Raw genomic sequence first — 18,706 nt, 5'->3', positions numbered from 1 at the left:
AAAAATCGCTATACATTATGTCATGGGATTATTTTAACAAAATTGTTCGAAAGTGTGTCGAAATTTCGTGGAAACGAATCTTTAACGAGCTTCACTATCATTTTCATAGAGATATTCTTTGTTCTGATAAAATATGCTGGGCTGTTCATAAAAATAAATCGTAGATAGCAAATCAGTCACCTGCATTAAATGCAGATTTCTTGCTTGGAATAGCTATAATTCCAAATGCTTCTATCATTTATAAAATTTATATTTTATTATACTATGATATTTGAGGTATAATTGGGATTTTTGTGAATTCAACAGATTAAAAGTTAAATTTTCTTCAATAAATACATCGAATATTTTAGTATTTCGATAATGGTGCGTGTGTGATATAATTATTTAATGTATATCATCCTATAAAATATACTTCAATAGAATAGTACCAAATACTAATTGAGATATTCCATACGTGTAAAGCTTTTTTTTTACATTATAATACGTAGGTATATAGTAGTATAAGTACGTATTCGTACTTGTAATAAAACTTTGATGTTCGTGTTTTGTACTCTTACTGTATACAACTAATAAGGATAATTTATAAAAATAAATATATTTAATATATTATATGTATATGTATTCAAATTTATTTCTCAATTATAATTTTATGAAAATGATGATTTTCCTTTATAAATAGTTGTATAGGATTTTTTATTTATTTCTGACTAGTCCAAACGTGCTTTGCCTATAGTTGTTTGTGGACGTGTGGTTGGTATTGTTAAGTTTCTTTAGTCGTTAAATATTAAAAAAAAAAAAAGAAGTAAATAGTAAAATTGTTAGATTATGGAACAATTATGTGATTTTATGAGAATGAAATACAAATACTGATAAACGATATTGAAGTTAAATGTTATTACGTAATTTCCATAAGCAATACAATATCATCACTCACCTACATATTATGAATAAGTAATAACTGATCTGTTTGATACGTTATTTCGATATAGTTCACTACAGGCCTGTAACCTCATATTTATAATAATAACAGTGTATTGTGCACTACAATATATTCATTATTTGTTGTTCATTAGTACACATATATTTTGTATTATAATACGAAACATTTGATAACTGTCATTTGTCATAAATTGAAAAAAAAAACAATTAACAAATTAAATCTAATTTTTATAATAATTTGATACGTTTATCGAAAAATCTATATTTTGTTCAAATATAAAAAAAACACAAATCCTGAATCTTAAAATTGATCTAAATATTAAAACTTCGAAAAGTTTTTAAATTTGTAATGTCATGTTAATATATTTATCAACATTTAATTTTTTATCCGGTATTGAACTAGTTTTATTAGATAAAACATATTTTTGTTTATGTGTAAAATATTTAGCTAAAAGAATGCTCGCAATATGTGTTTTCACTGTCTTATTAACGTACTACAATTTGTGCTCAGAAGTTATAATTGTATATGTATATTATTAGCTTTAATATTAGAGTAGATTGGAAGTGAATTTAAATTTTTAAACAAATAATAAATATCTCTGTAAAATACTAAAATTTAAAAATGATCATAATTTACTTAAACATTAAATCTTTTACAAAACCTACGAGAAAATACAGGTTATTCTTTTATCTTTAGATTTAAAGATTTAACGATAAATAAATTTATTATATTATTAAAGTCACTACCACAAAATTGAATTCACAAATTTCCTATTTATTCATTTGAAAGACGAATAACAACAAGGAATGTTTTATTATTGGTATTCAGTGGACGTCAAGCTAAATGTTGATGTAATTGTGTAAAGATGAATAAACTGTCAAGAGCACCTAAATCTGTACAATTTTTTTTTTTTTTTTTAAACCATAAGGAATGACTGTGAATATTGTTTTTGGTTGAAACTATTTGCGTTATGCGTTGAATGGCTGGTGGTCTATAGTTGCCTATTGAATCCGATTACGATTATGGAAATCAGATGTGTTGAATAAAACCAGTTCGGTACAATATAATATGTTTACTTGATACTTCCATGATATATTATTGGAATTTGTTTAATATCTGTATACCACCCTAAGTAACCATCACTCGGATATAACGTCGGACTTCTATTTAGAGTTTAGACGGTATACATCGAGAAATGCCGTTTTAAATAATAATACTGGGTGTGGTGAATTACTACTTCAAGATAAAATAAAACCATTATAACTATTATAAAAATTATTTTTCACTTTAAGCAAAGTTAATTCGTGTTTTTTCTTTATTTTTATCAGGTATGACGATGCTCAAATAAAACAATAATATAGTCATATTATATCTTTAAAGTTTAAAAATTCATTAGTTTATTACGAATTTATTAAGTTATGCATAAAGCATAATATATTATTGTATTTTATGTAATCATTTATTAATGCTTATATTGTTCTATTGTAAATTAAATGTATTATTTATTGTTACAAATATATTTTAATAAATCGATATACTAGTATTCTACTATATTTTTACGAACGTCTTATTTGTTGCAATGTATGTCAAATTTAATTTATACTATTTGTCTATTACCTATTAAATAATTACTCATTTTCTTTTTTAGATATTATAAAGTAAATAGAAATAGACATTTTAAATAGGTAGTTAGTTATTTTTACGGCGTAAGTATATTATAAGTATTGTTTGAAAATTATATATATTTAGCTTTACAATAATATACCATGTACGCATTAAAATCTAGATTTATCCAGTCGATTGTGAGTATAGATAATATATACATATGTACTATAGGTTTAATAGGTGCACAATATTATTATGTGTGTACTCATAAATAACTCTAATAAATAGTTCTAATAAATGGTGTAGTTCAAAAACATAAAATTAAATACAAGTACTATATCAATACTCATTAAAATACGTCATGTTAATATATCTATTTACACACGGTAAAGCACAGAGAGTTATTATAAGACGTTTAATGTTTTGTTCGATTTTATATTTTTACAGTAGGTAGGTTTAAATGAATAAAATACAAAACTAAACACATTGTCTTATAATATAAGTGTGCAGTGTTATTAATTTTTTGTAGTAGTTTTGTCTAGATAAGATAATTAGTGATTACTGTTTGCCTATACATATTATAAACATGTTCTTAACCACTGCATTAGTCTGTTGGTACTCTTGGCTCAAGGTGATTTAATAATTTTGAACTTAATAACTATAATTTACACAGCTAATAAAGATTGTAAATTGAATTTTATAAATATTCAATAAGTACATCAAATTGATTAAAATATATCGATTTTATAAATTTTTATTTTTTTGTAGTGAAATTTTTAATGAATTATGTGCACATATTATAATATATATATATATACACATGAGTATGTTGGCCCTAGGTACATATATACAACTGTACATGTACCCACATGTAAGTATATCACTGTATCAGTTTTATAGTTATCTGTACTCTGCAGTATGTTACATAAAAATATTCCCAATTATTTTACAACATTAAAGTACGCTTTTTTCGTACTAAATGAACTGTGATAGCGGTTTCATGTGTCGGTATCGGTTTAGGGTGTCATGACCTCTTAACCAAAAACCATATTATTATACATAGGTACCTATATATATGAATTTTTTTTTTTTGGTAACAAGAATTCCAACGTATGAAATGTGAGATGGTTTACAGCTCACAATAAAAACTACAATTTTATTTATCTGCCCATTAATCACGAGTCTGAGAAATAAGGATTGAAAAAAGAGCATATATATGTAACTGTCATACGGACTAGAAGTTATATTGTTTTCGTTTGGCGGAAGGTGTGGCTGTTCTTTTATTGTATTGAAAAGGTGAAAAAGAAGTATGCATCTAGCTAGATAAAACGTGACCAAGCGATTTGCAACACTTATGCAATTATTGTATAGGCACCATATCATTATAGTTCGACTTAATATTTATATATATATATATATAATACGTAGGTATATAGTGTTTATAAATACATCGTGAATATAGTTTGAACTGTCGTCGGATGTCGTATTTTCCTTTGTAATAAAAATTGTAAGTAAAACGAGTTTACGCCGATCGAAGCATATTATACACATATTAATAATATATAGTAAACAAATTGGGTCTAGCAATGTGTATAACCGCAGCAGCAGTGTAAATATAGTGATACTGTGATTATTAATTGTGATTATGCATAAATAATTTGTTTTGTTTTTTACGTTACATAGTTTCATAAAAAAAATCATATTATATTCAAGTTTTAGAAAAAAAAAATGGGATTTGGTGTTTCTTAAATCATACGTAGGTATAATACATAATATGATTTGTACAATTTTTATTATACATTACTTGTGTTATGGTTATAATTTATAAATATATTTTTCCGCTTTTAATGCTTAATTTTATTTTTTCTGCAATATTTGGTTTTTTGTCCTGTGTAAATATTGTTTACTTATACATATACGTATTGTCGTTGTGTATGCTTTTCAAGACAACATCGCTCGTCGTGTATAGAATTTAATGAGCGTTTCGGAAGCGTTTACAATGTAAATTGTCCTCGAACTCCACAGTGCATTTTTCTGCATCGCTCACGTGGGTCTTTATGTCGATATATTATGTATTATACGTATTATAGAATATAGATAATATGAACCAATGGCAGTGATTTTTGGGTAGTTTCTTACACTCTCGTCATTATATGTTTATTGTATATGCGGCAAACACGTATTCGATACGTGCCACAAATATTATGCCCTACTTGTGTATTAAATAATATTCGAGAGAAACACTCGCACGGAAAAATACAATAGTGTATAAAATGTATAGGTTTATCGTTTTTGTATAATTCTGTATGGTATAAGCCTGTATGGATCTTTGGTCCACTGCTATTAATAATATCGTCAGACGCGTTCTCAAAACGCATTATTGGCGGAAATCGTATATTGTATTATTTATAATATATAAGTATGAGCATAACATATCAGATTAACTTACTCACCAACTAAAAATATCAAAAAGTTTACTGTTGTAATCTAGCTATGGCGTCGGTAGTATATTATATCACTATATGGTCTATAATCATTTATTATAAATATGTACTGGTATCTATAATCAATACCATAATATTGTATATTATTGCATGTGTACCTGAGAACAGAAGTGGACTTAATAAAAGTATATGCATTTATACTGTGCAGTGTTTTATATATAAGTACGCTGGCAGTAACGTATCCAGATTTTTTTTTGAGAGATGGCTTGGAAAAAAATCTAATAAAATTGAATTTTTTGTTGGTTTTATCATAATTATACATTGTATTACTTTTTTTAACAACTTTTTACAAGTTTTTATAGTTGTAGTAGACATTTAAATATTTATATTATTTTTAAATTTAATTTTTTGGCAAGTTTGTTCATCTTAAATTAGATTATTTAATTCTTTATTAATTTTACTGAAGGTATTAAATAAATAATAATAAAACACTAATACAAATTATAACACTGAACAGTTGTTCCGCAGTTGCTGTAATCACTACAGAGTACAGACTGCAGATTGAGTGCATTAATATTTTAAATATTAACCCAAAAAAAATTATTATAAAAGACGTTATCGTAATTCTAAAATGCACTGAGGCATTTAATCTAAACAGGCTATAAGGAACACATTTTAAATGCAAATGATTTTATTCAGTTCAATATTATAGTCAATGATACATACCAATTCAATTATTATTTTTAATATGTTTAAAATATTATGTTTATTTAACAATTTTTGGGAGAAGGGGAGCTACAACCCCTAACCACTCTGGATACGCTCTTGCATACTGAGATAAATTCGTAATGTCGTATAATTTATTATTTAAAATTCGTATTATAATCGTAGGTAACATAACACAAATTTTGTAATCTTTGAAAATACAGTACTACAATATACATAATTAAGCCTTAAACTTTCGAGTTTAATTTTATCTTACATGGCTAAATAATACTACTGTGTTATAAATGTTATGACTTATGAGTTATGAAATACATCCTGGACTATATGACTGTAATATAGGTACAATAAAAACTTATTAAATTTTATACTAATTGATTTTTCAATTAAAATATTTACAAAAAAGAATATTTTATATTTTAAGCTACAATATCATGCTAATATAAACATCATTAGCATAGTATTCGTTTAATTACATGTACCTAGCCATAATATTTAATAAATTTAAGGGAAAATCATTATTTTTCACATTAATATTTAAAAATACTGTGGTTATTAAAATAATTAGATGTTACGAATTATTATTTAATATAAATGCATTCATTAAATTGGCAAGATTAGCTATAATATTATGACGATATATTGAAAGGTATTTTAAATACCTTGAATTTTTTTCGAACAAAGAATCAATTCATTAATATTAAAATTTAATATAGGTATCTAATAAATATATTATATTAAATTATTAACATTTCACATTTTTTAATGAATTTATGCATATATTTTGAAGTAAAACCATTATTTTTTTTTCTTATATATTTTTATTATTATTGCATAAATTGTGCAATGATATCTTAATAGTTTTTTCCAAAATAAATTTGTAGATTTTTTGGAAAATTAAAAAATTTTTGAACTTGAACTAAATTTAAATTTAATACAATATAAGTTTGAAATACTACTACGAGCAATAATCATTGATTATGACATTTATAGTTTTTCTTTGAAAAATTATATTTCTATTTAAATATTCATTTAAAATAATATTAAGTATAATCATGAATTTAATTAAGCTACTGTTTATTTACAAACTATTATAGCGACAATATTATTATAGCTAGGTTAATATTTAATTACGGATTATATGGGTAATATTATACATGATATAAAAATGTTTTATTTCTTAAATGGCCTTGAATGATGTATCATCTGTACGATCATCTGTCGACACTGATGAATATTCTTCAGTTTCTCTAAGCCTATAAAATAAAAAAATACAATCGTGCAGAATCTTTGAGACCAAAGTCTTGTGTTTTTATCGTTTATTGTTTTTGTGGAAGAGATAATGAAAGAAATAATGCTAGAATGATTAAAAATAAAAACCACTTGTATAATATGATATGTACAAACGATGTTTTACTTTTGTCAATTACGTTTTCTCATCTAAAATGTAGAAGACCTTGACACCGTGTACTGTGTAATGATAATAATTGTAGTTGGTTAAAGTAAAATAAAGTGGCAACTTGTAAAAAACATAAACAAAAGACTAAAGGATACAATATTAGATTATTTTTAGGTTAAGAATTATTATACATTATAGTAAGTCAATTTTCATTTAAAATTTAAAAATCTGAAAAATCACTTGAAATTATATTTTTCAAAAATAAAGCAAATCTATTGGGGAAATCAGATTTAAAAAAACACCACTTTTCTTAGTACCTAGTAGAGATAATATTATGTTATAATATTTACACACAATATTGCAGTGTGTAGATGCGTGACAAATAAAAATTGATTAGTAGAGAGAGGGCATCTTAATATACATGTATACATGATGAATTATGAAAAGTACATGGGAACCAAAATGGTATAATTATAAATAATTAACAAAGAATGCTTGCGGCGGAGTGGACCAAAAGTTCATTGACCATTGACAATATTCATCATATAGAACTCACGAGACTGTATAGCGGCCGGCGATGATGACAACGTGATCTCATGCATTATTATTGTTGTTTTATGACTTCTGTATATATATAATATTTTTACACACACACACACACACACATATATATAATACATAAAGATAGAGCATCGCATGATAATTTATGTATAGTATAAGTTGTATATATATTAATATATATATATATATATAATATAATATATATGTACAATATTGTACTTGACAATCGTGTTGAAGCACACATTATCTTACTATAAGCCACGTGACAATTTGATGCAGACAAGATGTTAGAAATATATTTTTTTGTAATTTCGTTGACCGTTTATTATTTATATTTTTAAATTTTTCTGTTACTTATGTTTTAAACACAAGTTATAAGGAAATTTTCGATAATTTTGTACCAATTTAAAATTGGTTTTAGTGGGAGGTATTTTTGGATGTATGGTTATGATAAATATATTAGGATACACATATTTTTTTAGTTTTTGACACGGTATAATTTACCTAAAAGTATTTTAGTCTAGGTAATGCATATCAAATAATTATTATGAAACTAGTCACTAAATAGTAAAAATATTTTTACTAAGATGTACCTATCTATTTAAAATTATTATATATTATAGGTGCATCCTGACATTAAACATATAAATAGATTCACATTTACTTTTTTATTAATTCCATGTACACTTATTGATAAGTGTGTTAATTGAAAAAAAATTAATTATATGATAAATAATATTCATTGTTTATACTTGTCTTAGTCGGTGTGAAAAAATATTATCTCATTCAGGTGAAAAACAAACCGCTTCACGGATACTGTGATAATGTTACTATTCATATATGATTTATCGTAGATTATAATACCTTAATATTGGCTGTAGTATTAATTTGTACTTTAATTTACCGCCGGAAAAAATTACGATATTCATACCTAACTTACCTTACAATTTATAGTGTTACAGTTTTTAACCACGAGGTTAAGAAGCTTAATAGGTTTAATAGATTTAATCTTGTAGGCGATACTTTGAATTAAATTCGACCAAATACTGTTTTTTTATGTTCAGCTATTGATTATCACTTATTATAGGTAAAATATATTTACTTTTAAAAATTCCGTGTCATATATTTTGAAAGGCATGGACTGGCTGAGATGTTGTGATTCTACAGTATTCTTTTCCCTAAAATATATTTACCTCTATTAGTTTTAATTTTCCCTAATATATTTACTACACAAATATAGAATTTTAAGAAATTTATTAATTTTTTTAAAATTGTTGTACAATTTTGATTGAATTTTTGTTGTTACTAAATACCTATTTACGTTTTTAACGTGTTTTCAATATTTTTATAATAAAATAAAATATTTTAATATTTTATAAATAATTTACATATTTTTAATTTGCTCAAAAAAAATGTATTATTTGACCTTTAAATTACTTAGCATCCCGTGTCCCTTTTCACTAGTTCACGCCTGTATTTTTATTAAAATAAAATCAATTAACGATGTTTTTAAACATAAGTAATATTATAGCCGTTATAAAAACTCAAAAATAAAGACAAGAGCTTACAATTTATTAATAAAAAAATACTAACTACTGATCAGTTGTGAGTACTTTATATTTTAGTATATTATGATTGTTGGTATATCGCATATAATATATGTATGTATAAATTACGTATTAATTCGAAATAAGTGTACCTACAAGTGGCATATTTTTATATTTATTGAGATATGACTAAAACTAATTAGCAATAATTATTTTTTAATTGATTTAAAATTAAATAATATTCATATGTTATTACCTTATACTATTACTTCTATAGAAAATTATTATGTATAACCTATACCGTAATCCAAACTAATAATAATGATATAAAGTAAAAAAGAGTATTTTATTTACAAGAGTAGAAACATTTACGTTATCTATTTTGTATTTTTAAAATTATTATAGTTTATAACTAATTAGCATAACAAAATAATGTTGATTCAAACAATTTAAAAATTGTTTATGTAATTTAAATTTTGTAATAACAAAGAAATTGTTAATGAATATTAAACTATGTTTACATTATCATATTTAAAATATTTATACATCTTTTTTTATCGATTTTTACATTTTATCAATAACATAAACGTAAATTAATTTTTATTAAAACTCAAATTGGTTATAAATATATCAAAATAATTGATGTAATTACTGTGTTAATATTTAAACAGTGGCGTGATTACTGTAGGTTGTTCTAACAACACAGAAAAATGAATAAATAATTTTGTTAAAAACTGATCAAAATTCGCGAATGACATCTGCTTAATACTTGAATCATAATACAACGAAGCGTAAAATGACATGAACTATGTATTTTAATGAATGATCTACTCATGGTCAATATTAATATATCTAACATGAAATCATTTTTTGAACGTTTCTAAAGATTTACATAAATTATCGAAAATAAATTATTAATTTCCTATAATTATAGCACGCAGTATCTCAACAATTTGCGTGTTGTTTAATAATTATTTAATTATTATAAAAGTAAATGAGTATTCTTTATAACGAATGTAAATACTTGAAATCAATTTAAAATTTGTAAATATTAAATTGTAAGCAGTAGTATCTATCTTTATCAAAATAATTAATACAAGTGTATTAATAAATATATTTATTTTTTAGTATGAATATCATTGACGTTATCGGAATTCTATCACGGTCGGCAAGTTTGCAAATTAATTTGCATTCAGATGATAAATCGAGAAATGAAAAACGAATAGCATATTTATAATACAACTATAGTAATTATAACTGTAAATATTTTTGGTAAGTGTTTAATATACTATTTTTACTTTTTTTCATTTTTTTCGATTTTACCCTCACTTAAAATTAGTTATATACGTATTATGGTGATATAATAATTATTAATGGGTATTAGGAAGTTTATACAAAGTTTGATGACTTTTGATGCTTAATGAATCATATTGATGTGTAATTTTATATTATTTACCTACTTTATTATGTGTGCGCTGTGTGAAATAAATCAATGATGGATCTTTTTATCTTTTTTTTAATAAATCAATATTTCGATGATAAATACAATATTCAACATAGTCCATATATAATGGAAATATCTAATAATCTATTGTATTATTTCATTCGATATTTAGTATTCGGATATTTTTTGTAACTGCAGGTACTTAATTTATTATTTTTAGCTAATTAATCTTGTTATCTTATTTTTCTTTGCTTAATAATAGGTATTATATCGATAATAAATATACATTTAATTTTAATAGCTTATATCAATATTAAGGATTTATACTGGAATATAGACAATTCCTTATCCGTATCCTCTTATATAATATATTCCAAATAATCTGAAAACAAAGTCTTTTTGAGTTTTGAAATATTATAGCTTAATTTAATAATTTGAAACATTATTCTTACATTTAAATAAATTAGGTTCATTTTCAAAGTAAATTTTAAGTGTTATTTACTCAATTTTTTCACCATTGCTTACTTTATATTTCTATGTTTTGTATTCAAAAAATTTTATTTTTTCAGGTTAAAGATAAAAAAAAAGTTTAAATTTTTTATTTTTATCGTTATTTAAAGCTAAATGATAATTTATAAAGACGATTTATGCTATTTTTAGTAAAATTACTTATTTATCATTTAAAAAATGTTTATTAAAAATTAATTTAATAACATAATATTCATTTAAGCTAAACATTTCATAATTATAATTCAAGTGCTTTTATACCTAAAGATTATCTTAAATATAGTATGATAATTAAACATAACTATTTAATGGGAAGTACTAAATACAAATAGTAGATTAAGCATTGATGTTGATATTTAAAGCCTCAAACTAGTTGAAACCTATGAGTAATTTATTAAACAATTAATTACTAAATAAAAACATTGAATAGTTTTTAGTTATATGTACAGAAATATTTGTCATTTACGTTTAAAATGTATCATTCATATGAAATAAAATTGTTTAATTTAATTTTTAAATCATAGAAAAATTAATATTAAATGCATGTTATTATTATGTTATAAATTATAATATTTATTATCAAATACTTTTGTATTAAGATATTATTATTTACTCATTTTATTAGATTAGAACTGGTAACTTCTCTAACCTTGTCTTGTTTCTAACTGAACATTAAAATTTTTTATTTATCTTATATCTATAGCTAACTCCAACAGTAACTATAAACTAATAGCATAATATTGTAATAATATATAAGTATGATATCTACCCTGGATTATATTTTTAGGTAAGGGATAATGATTTAAAAAAATTAGATAAATGTTATGTAATGTATTTTTAAAATACTATTTATAAATAAAAATAACCTTATCTTCAATATTTAGTTTATAGATCTTATTACACAAACCTAATGTTGTATTATTTATTCTGTCCTATTTTTGTTATTATACTCCATTCATTTTTAGCTGTTATAATAATGAACATTTTTTTGAACGATATAGTTAAATATTATATGTTAAACAATTTAATTTATGTAAAACCTAAAAAATGCTTTAAACATTTCATAAATTATAATCATCTATGATATAATTCTGATTTATAGTTGAGTGAATAAAAAATGCCAGAAGTTAGGGGTCATTAATTATTTTTCATAGTTAATCTGCTATTAAGGGTTTTAATACTTAATAATATACAATACATCATGATAAACATCGAACCTCCTCATTTTAAATTTAAGTGTACGTGTTTCGTAATAAACAAAAATATGACTTGCTTAAATATAAACATTTAATTTCATAGTAAAAACACCGAACGTAGTTTTTATTTACTGTATTTTAATTTGTTTTAAAATGAACTTATTCTACACTCATTTGTCATAAAGAGTTTTGTAACCACCTTGTAAATAAAACTAATGAACTATTACTTATTTAGGCAATTTATGTGTGTTATGACGATTTAAAAGTACACACTTTAATCTTGAAATGCCTATTTATATTAGTCGATGGTGTTGTATATGGTATATCATAGTTAATTGCACTAAACAATAATTTTAATAACTTTCATGAGCATTGAATATATATATATATAACACAATAGTACTATAATTTATAAGGTATGTGGACTACCTGTGTACTATCCAACGTTTGCCTTAGAGGCTCAATAGTAAGTACAGTTAATAACATCGAAAAAGATATAGGTTAGATTGAAAAAATACAATTATTATTTAATATTTAGGTATATCAAGATCTATCTAAATTACATAAATAATTATTGTATGCTTTATAGGTACTTACAGCACTTTTGTATGGCTAGTAATTTTGCTTCAAGGTGTATAATATACACTGTATACATCGAGTTGACATATAAAAATCCCTTTCGTTTTATTTTCCGCATTCATTCATCCATCAATATTTCTCTACTACTATACAGCTGTCTAATTTCCATTATCGTTTTACATAAATTAAAAATTAAAATAATATAGGTACCTTCCATGATGGGATCATGCTGTGGAGATTCAAACAATATTTAACATTTAATTTTAAAATGTATAAAAAGGTATATTTTTACTTCTATACACTTATGTTTGTGTTGTTTTATATCGCGTAGTTACATGTACATATTTCTTTTAAGAAATCATATATATATTATAAATTATAATTAAACGTAAAATTCAAAAAATGACTAGATTTTCATTCGAAACTAATTACCTATGGTGTGTACTTCGAACTGGTATTTATATCAAAGGCGTGATCGACTATGTGTGTTTAAACGATAGGAGTATTATAGTCGTATAAGTCATTAGTATAATTATTGCTCTAAAATTTGTTGTTTGTCGATATGTGATGGAGATTGCTTTTTACCGTTACGTGTGCTTATCTGTTGTTCATCTCTGTGATTTATCTCGAGTAAAATATACCTTATCATTTTAATTTTTGGATTCGTAATAATTTTTTATATACTATTGATGATAAATACATAATTTTGAGTGGTTCGACTCCGATTTAATTAGTGCAAGTGTTAATTTTATTTTCTTGTGTGTATTAATATGACATGTTACGTTAAAAAGTTATTGCTGCATCTGATAGATATATGCTCACCGAGTTATATATTTTTATTGTAATTACTATTACCTGATTTGTTTTAAAATTATATTATAATTATCACTTAGTAGTCGATATATTTCGTAAACTTGGCATTTTGGGTATATGAAAGTTCATGAATTTTTTCCAATAAATAAGTTGTTAAGTTTATTTTATACATTAAATCTATAAGTGCATTGTAGTTATTTCTAAATTATTAGTAAATAGTTATGATTTTATGCACATTGTAATATAAACTTTTTTATAACTTATCGCATTATTTTAAATATTTATTTGACAATATAAAAAACCTTTTTAAAAGGTTAATTTATACATAATTTAACGAAAAATATTGTTTCTCGTGTGTCTTGTAAATTGCATACAGATGCCAAGCTAAAAAATTAAACGTACATCTTTGTTGTATACATTGTATAATATTTGTATATATCTATTGGTTATTTTCGACTTGATAAATCATTTATTGTTTAAACAATATTATTAGTGAACATTTCTTCCGATTAATATTCAGGGAATATCAATTATGATTAGTTTCATACACACAAATAAGCCTGATTATTTTCAAATTAATTTTCTTCGAAAAACATTAATTGAATGCTAAATACAATATGTGTCGTTAGTATACAATTGTTTAGTTACTTGGATAAGTTTAATATTAAACAAGTTATGAGCAAATATAGTTTTTTTTTTTTTTTAATATATTTATATTTTTTATTATTATTATTATAGTCTAAAATTATTTATGACAATCAAAGTATAATTAAACGAAATAATAATTAATTTTGTTTAATTTTTTTTTTCTGAACAAAATTAGTAAAATAATATGTTAATAAATTATGATATGCATAAATCATTCGTTATGAAGTATTAAAATATGTATACTGTATAAGTAAGTAATACTAGTACCTATTTATTTTAGTTATTCCTTGAACATAATTTGTAATAATACATTAGTACGATGTCTGTATAAGATTAGTTATTTTTACGTTATTTAATAAGTCATATAATCATGACTGCTGAAGACTACACAAATTTACAAGGCTATTTTATCTACTAAGAATTGCAAAATTGCAAAATTTGTTGATGATTGTTATTCTACGCGTGAAATCACTGGAACGTTTCGAATTTAAGTCCGTTCTATAAATACGTTTCACGGAACAAAGATCATATCATTCCTTTACTATTGTAACCTATTCCGTGTTTCATACATTTTACTTCATAACAATATTATATTCACCTATTCTGTTGTTAAACTACCGATTCATATGGTGAAAAGTCAATATATATGTGTATAAATAGGGTAAAGTTATTCAAATTATTCGTGTCTTTCATATATATGTGGCCATATTATATTGTACCTTTTACAATCTCTTGACGTATTATTAATAGTCATGGATTCCATTTCGTTTAACAAATGAATTGTAAATCCGACAATAAAATAGTAGGATTAAAGAAATGATGCATCGGGGGGTCGTTTATCGGGTATGATGCTTTTGAACGTCCATTGTTATGATGAGTTGTTATTAACATAATATAGAGGCAAATAAAGTATAATCATATATATATTTATAAAGGTAAGCATATATGATGCAATACCGATCATCTATATGCCATCCATTACACCAAAGAAAAATTTCAGTTTGTTTTATATATTTTTTGAATATGTTAATTTTTACCATTTAGTATTTCCATTTATTTATGTTTTTTTCTATCGGAAAACTCTTTATAAATTTATAAAAATAGTCTTAATGTTTTTACCGTTAATGCAGATCTCTCACAGTATGGATTATAAGTTAAGCATTTAGTTTATAAGTTTTTATTTCAAATTTTAGTGAATTAAAAAAATAATAATAATTTACGACACACCAACTATGAACAACTGAACAGCTTAAAATATAGTTATTTGGATGCATTGATTTTTTTTATCGATATAAAATGTGCAATCATAATAGTTTATACAAAATTTTTACTGCAAACTTTTTCTATAACTATATATTTTATGAAATTATCAACGATTAGAGTTTGGAATATCTGCCAATCGAAATTCGATAATGTTATTTAGAGGAGAAGTTGAATTCAGGCTCAATTATTTATATGCTTTTGTATTTTAAAAACGTAATTTATATTGTAACTGTCGAAATCATAATCATTGATATTTTAAATATTGGTACAACATTATATGATTATGATTTAAAATATTAGATGGCGTGTACACTGTACAAGTACAACCCATAATGTAGACACAATTATAAAATCACTAACCATATCATACCTGTATTCATACTTAAGTTAGGAATTCAAAATGTTTACCTAAATTGTTGTAAGCAAATTACTCATATGAAATAATAATCCAAGGTCTTAACATAAATAAAAATTACGAACATTCCAAGAAAAACTAAAATGTTATTATTAGTTAATATAATATTTTATTATTGTATAATCAATCAATTATTAATATACTCTTATTCATAATAAATACATTAAAAGTACTATGAGTTTGCCAATTTTATATTTGGTTTGAGTTTGCTTCAACTCTCCTAAAGCCCCAGCTAATATGAAACATATTTGCATATATAAATTAAACATGAATTAAGCATTATAAACAATATTTGTTGAAGTATTGAACAAGTATTTCTATAAGTATTATACAGAGGTAAATAACGTAATAGAAATCCATAAACAACTATATATCCTTGTTACGTTTCAAAATTGATATATACTTGAGATCCTGAATCCTTGAACTTGAATAGTTTCTTACAAAAATATAAAATACTCTTTTTTGTAAAATGTTGGTGTCTGTATAAATACGGAGTTTGTAATGTGTTGTTTCGTTTGAACTAGTGTTATGTATAAATTGCCTCGGGCTAAGGCAGCAGATAGACGAAAAAGATTTTTGGACAACAGCACGTTGCTTCTACTGCTGCAATGTTGCACTACCGGCGTATAACCTATATTATATATAATTACCCTTGTAAACACATAATGGAATAATTACTACCATCGACTAAAAGCATATATTCATCCTATGTGAAGATATATATACCTATATATGTATGCATATATATATATATGTAGGATGTAGATACACCTACGTAGTTTGTAGAGGGTTTTTTTTTTGTTGTTGTTGGTTTAAACGCCTCCCTACCAACATTATGACCGTGAGTGAGTGCGCACACGAATTACAATAAATTAAATCATCTCGTCAGATTTGGAGTAGAAATTGTTTTATACTCTATACTTAAATTATTATCACTTGACGCTTTGTCAGTTTGCTATTATTATTTTATAAAACATATAATTGTTATCATTACTTTTTAACCAATATTATTTTAGTATATTTAATAGTCGGTATTATTACTTATGTTTATATTATGTATGTATTTGATAATGAAATAAAATATATTATTCTTTATACCATAATAGTTATAATATATAGGTACTAGTGAGTAGTGACAGACTGGAGATTAATAGAGAGGCATATTCCGATAAAGTCGTTTCTATCACATATTTTCTGTCCGCTAGATTTCTTTTTTTTTTCTGCCAGTTCCGGTATAAAAGCTAGAAATTTTTCTAAATTTAGTAACAATGAGTATTATGTAGATCAGTAAAAATAAGTTTCTATTAAGGACAGTTAAATTAAAAATTGATAAACCTATAATAATTGTATTCAGGAATTATATTTTTACATGGGTATTTTTTACTATACTACTATGATTTATAAACTGTTTTGTTTATATAACTTGACTCCTTTATTAAACTACAAGATAGTTATTATAAAATTATAAAAGAAAAATGTTAAATCTATTCAAACCAATTAAAATTGTCAGGAATAAAAATTTGAATTTATTGTTTTAGTCAAAAATATTACGTTCTGATAATAATGATAACCTATACATTTAGAGCTAAGAAATAGTCATTAAAAAAATATTTGATAAATACTATTTCTATAGATATGGACAATTTTGATTATAATTTTAAATGTTTAAGACATAGTTAGTATCAAACTATCAAAGGTACAATAAAATAATAGTAAATGTATTAGAATGAACAGCGAAAAAATTTTGTTTTTCTACATTGTACAATACTCGATATTATTATACAACATACGTCGTGTTATTATTCAATTTATCTAGTTCTCATGAATCCAGTTAATATATGTTAGTAATTTGACAACCGAATAAACGGATGACAATGAAAAATATTTCCGCGCCTCGTAGAGCAAAGATTTATCCACAGGGCATTCGAAACAAAAAAAGAATGTATTTTTTTCTCGTCTTTATTGTAATGTAAATAATTATAATAATAATAAAAATGGTTTCATATTTTCAGGAGTGTTCTAATCTTAATAATATAATATAATATCTTAAAAATACCATGAGAATGAAAAATAACAATTTAATTATACATAGAAAGAGCCGTCCTGAAAGCGTGCGTCTATTATTGTAACCTTCTGCTAGAACACCTGGCAAAGGATTACAATATAATATGTGAACCGGGAGTAAAAAAAAACGCGTTGCGTTTTCATGCGTTTTTATAAACTCCTTATGAATTGGAATATTATCGAGCCATTATATGTAATACATTTATACATAATATAATATCAGAACTATATTAAAAAGTGATAGAAATGTAAAAATATTGTTTTAAATTACATTAATAACATTTTAAAAGAAATAATAAGAATTTTTTCATTATATATACATGTAAATGTACAATTACTATAATAAAGTGTAAACTCGATTAAAAACCTGTATGTTTAATGGATGAATTATATGATTCCATTTAAAGCGTTATTTTATTTTTTATACTTATTGTGTTTTAAGTAATGAAACTGATAACTTGATTATAACTAGGGTTAGAATGTTTATGACTTTTGCATATTTTTTCTTTTAGTCGTACACATTACAAACCCAATAATAAATTCGTTTTATATGGCATA

The 18,706-nt window shown here is 23.9% G+C and overlaps 1 protein-coding gene across 2 annotated transcripts in view; it reads left to right on the top strand.

Moving 5' to 3' along the window:
* LOC112596437 (rho GTPase-activating protein 7) overlaps window positions 1-18,706 on the top strand; it is a 102,900-nt gene that overhangs the window by 7,301 nt on the left and 76,893 nt on the right. For both annotated transcript variants that reach the window (XM_025342312.1, XM_025342149.1), the window contains exon 2: window positions 10,348-10,491. The gene's annotated coding sequence lies outside the window, so the exon portion shown is untranslated. The remainder of the gene's footprint in view (window positions 1-10,347; window positions 10,492-18,706) is intronic.

The sequence above is a fragment of the Melanaphis sacchari genome, unplaced genomic scaffold (genome assembly GCF_002803265.2).
Source record: "Melanaphis sacchari strain LSU unplaced genomic scaffold, SCAv2.0 Contig0_pilon_pilon, whole genome shotgun sequence".
Lineage (NCBI taxonomy): Eukaryota > Metazoa > Arthropoda > Insecta > Hemiptera > Aphididae > Melanaphis > Melanaphis sacchari.
This window is presented reverse-complemented; position numbering and strand designations above follow the sequence as displayed.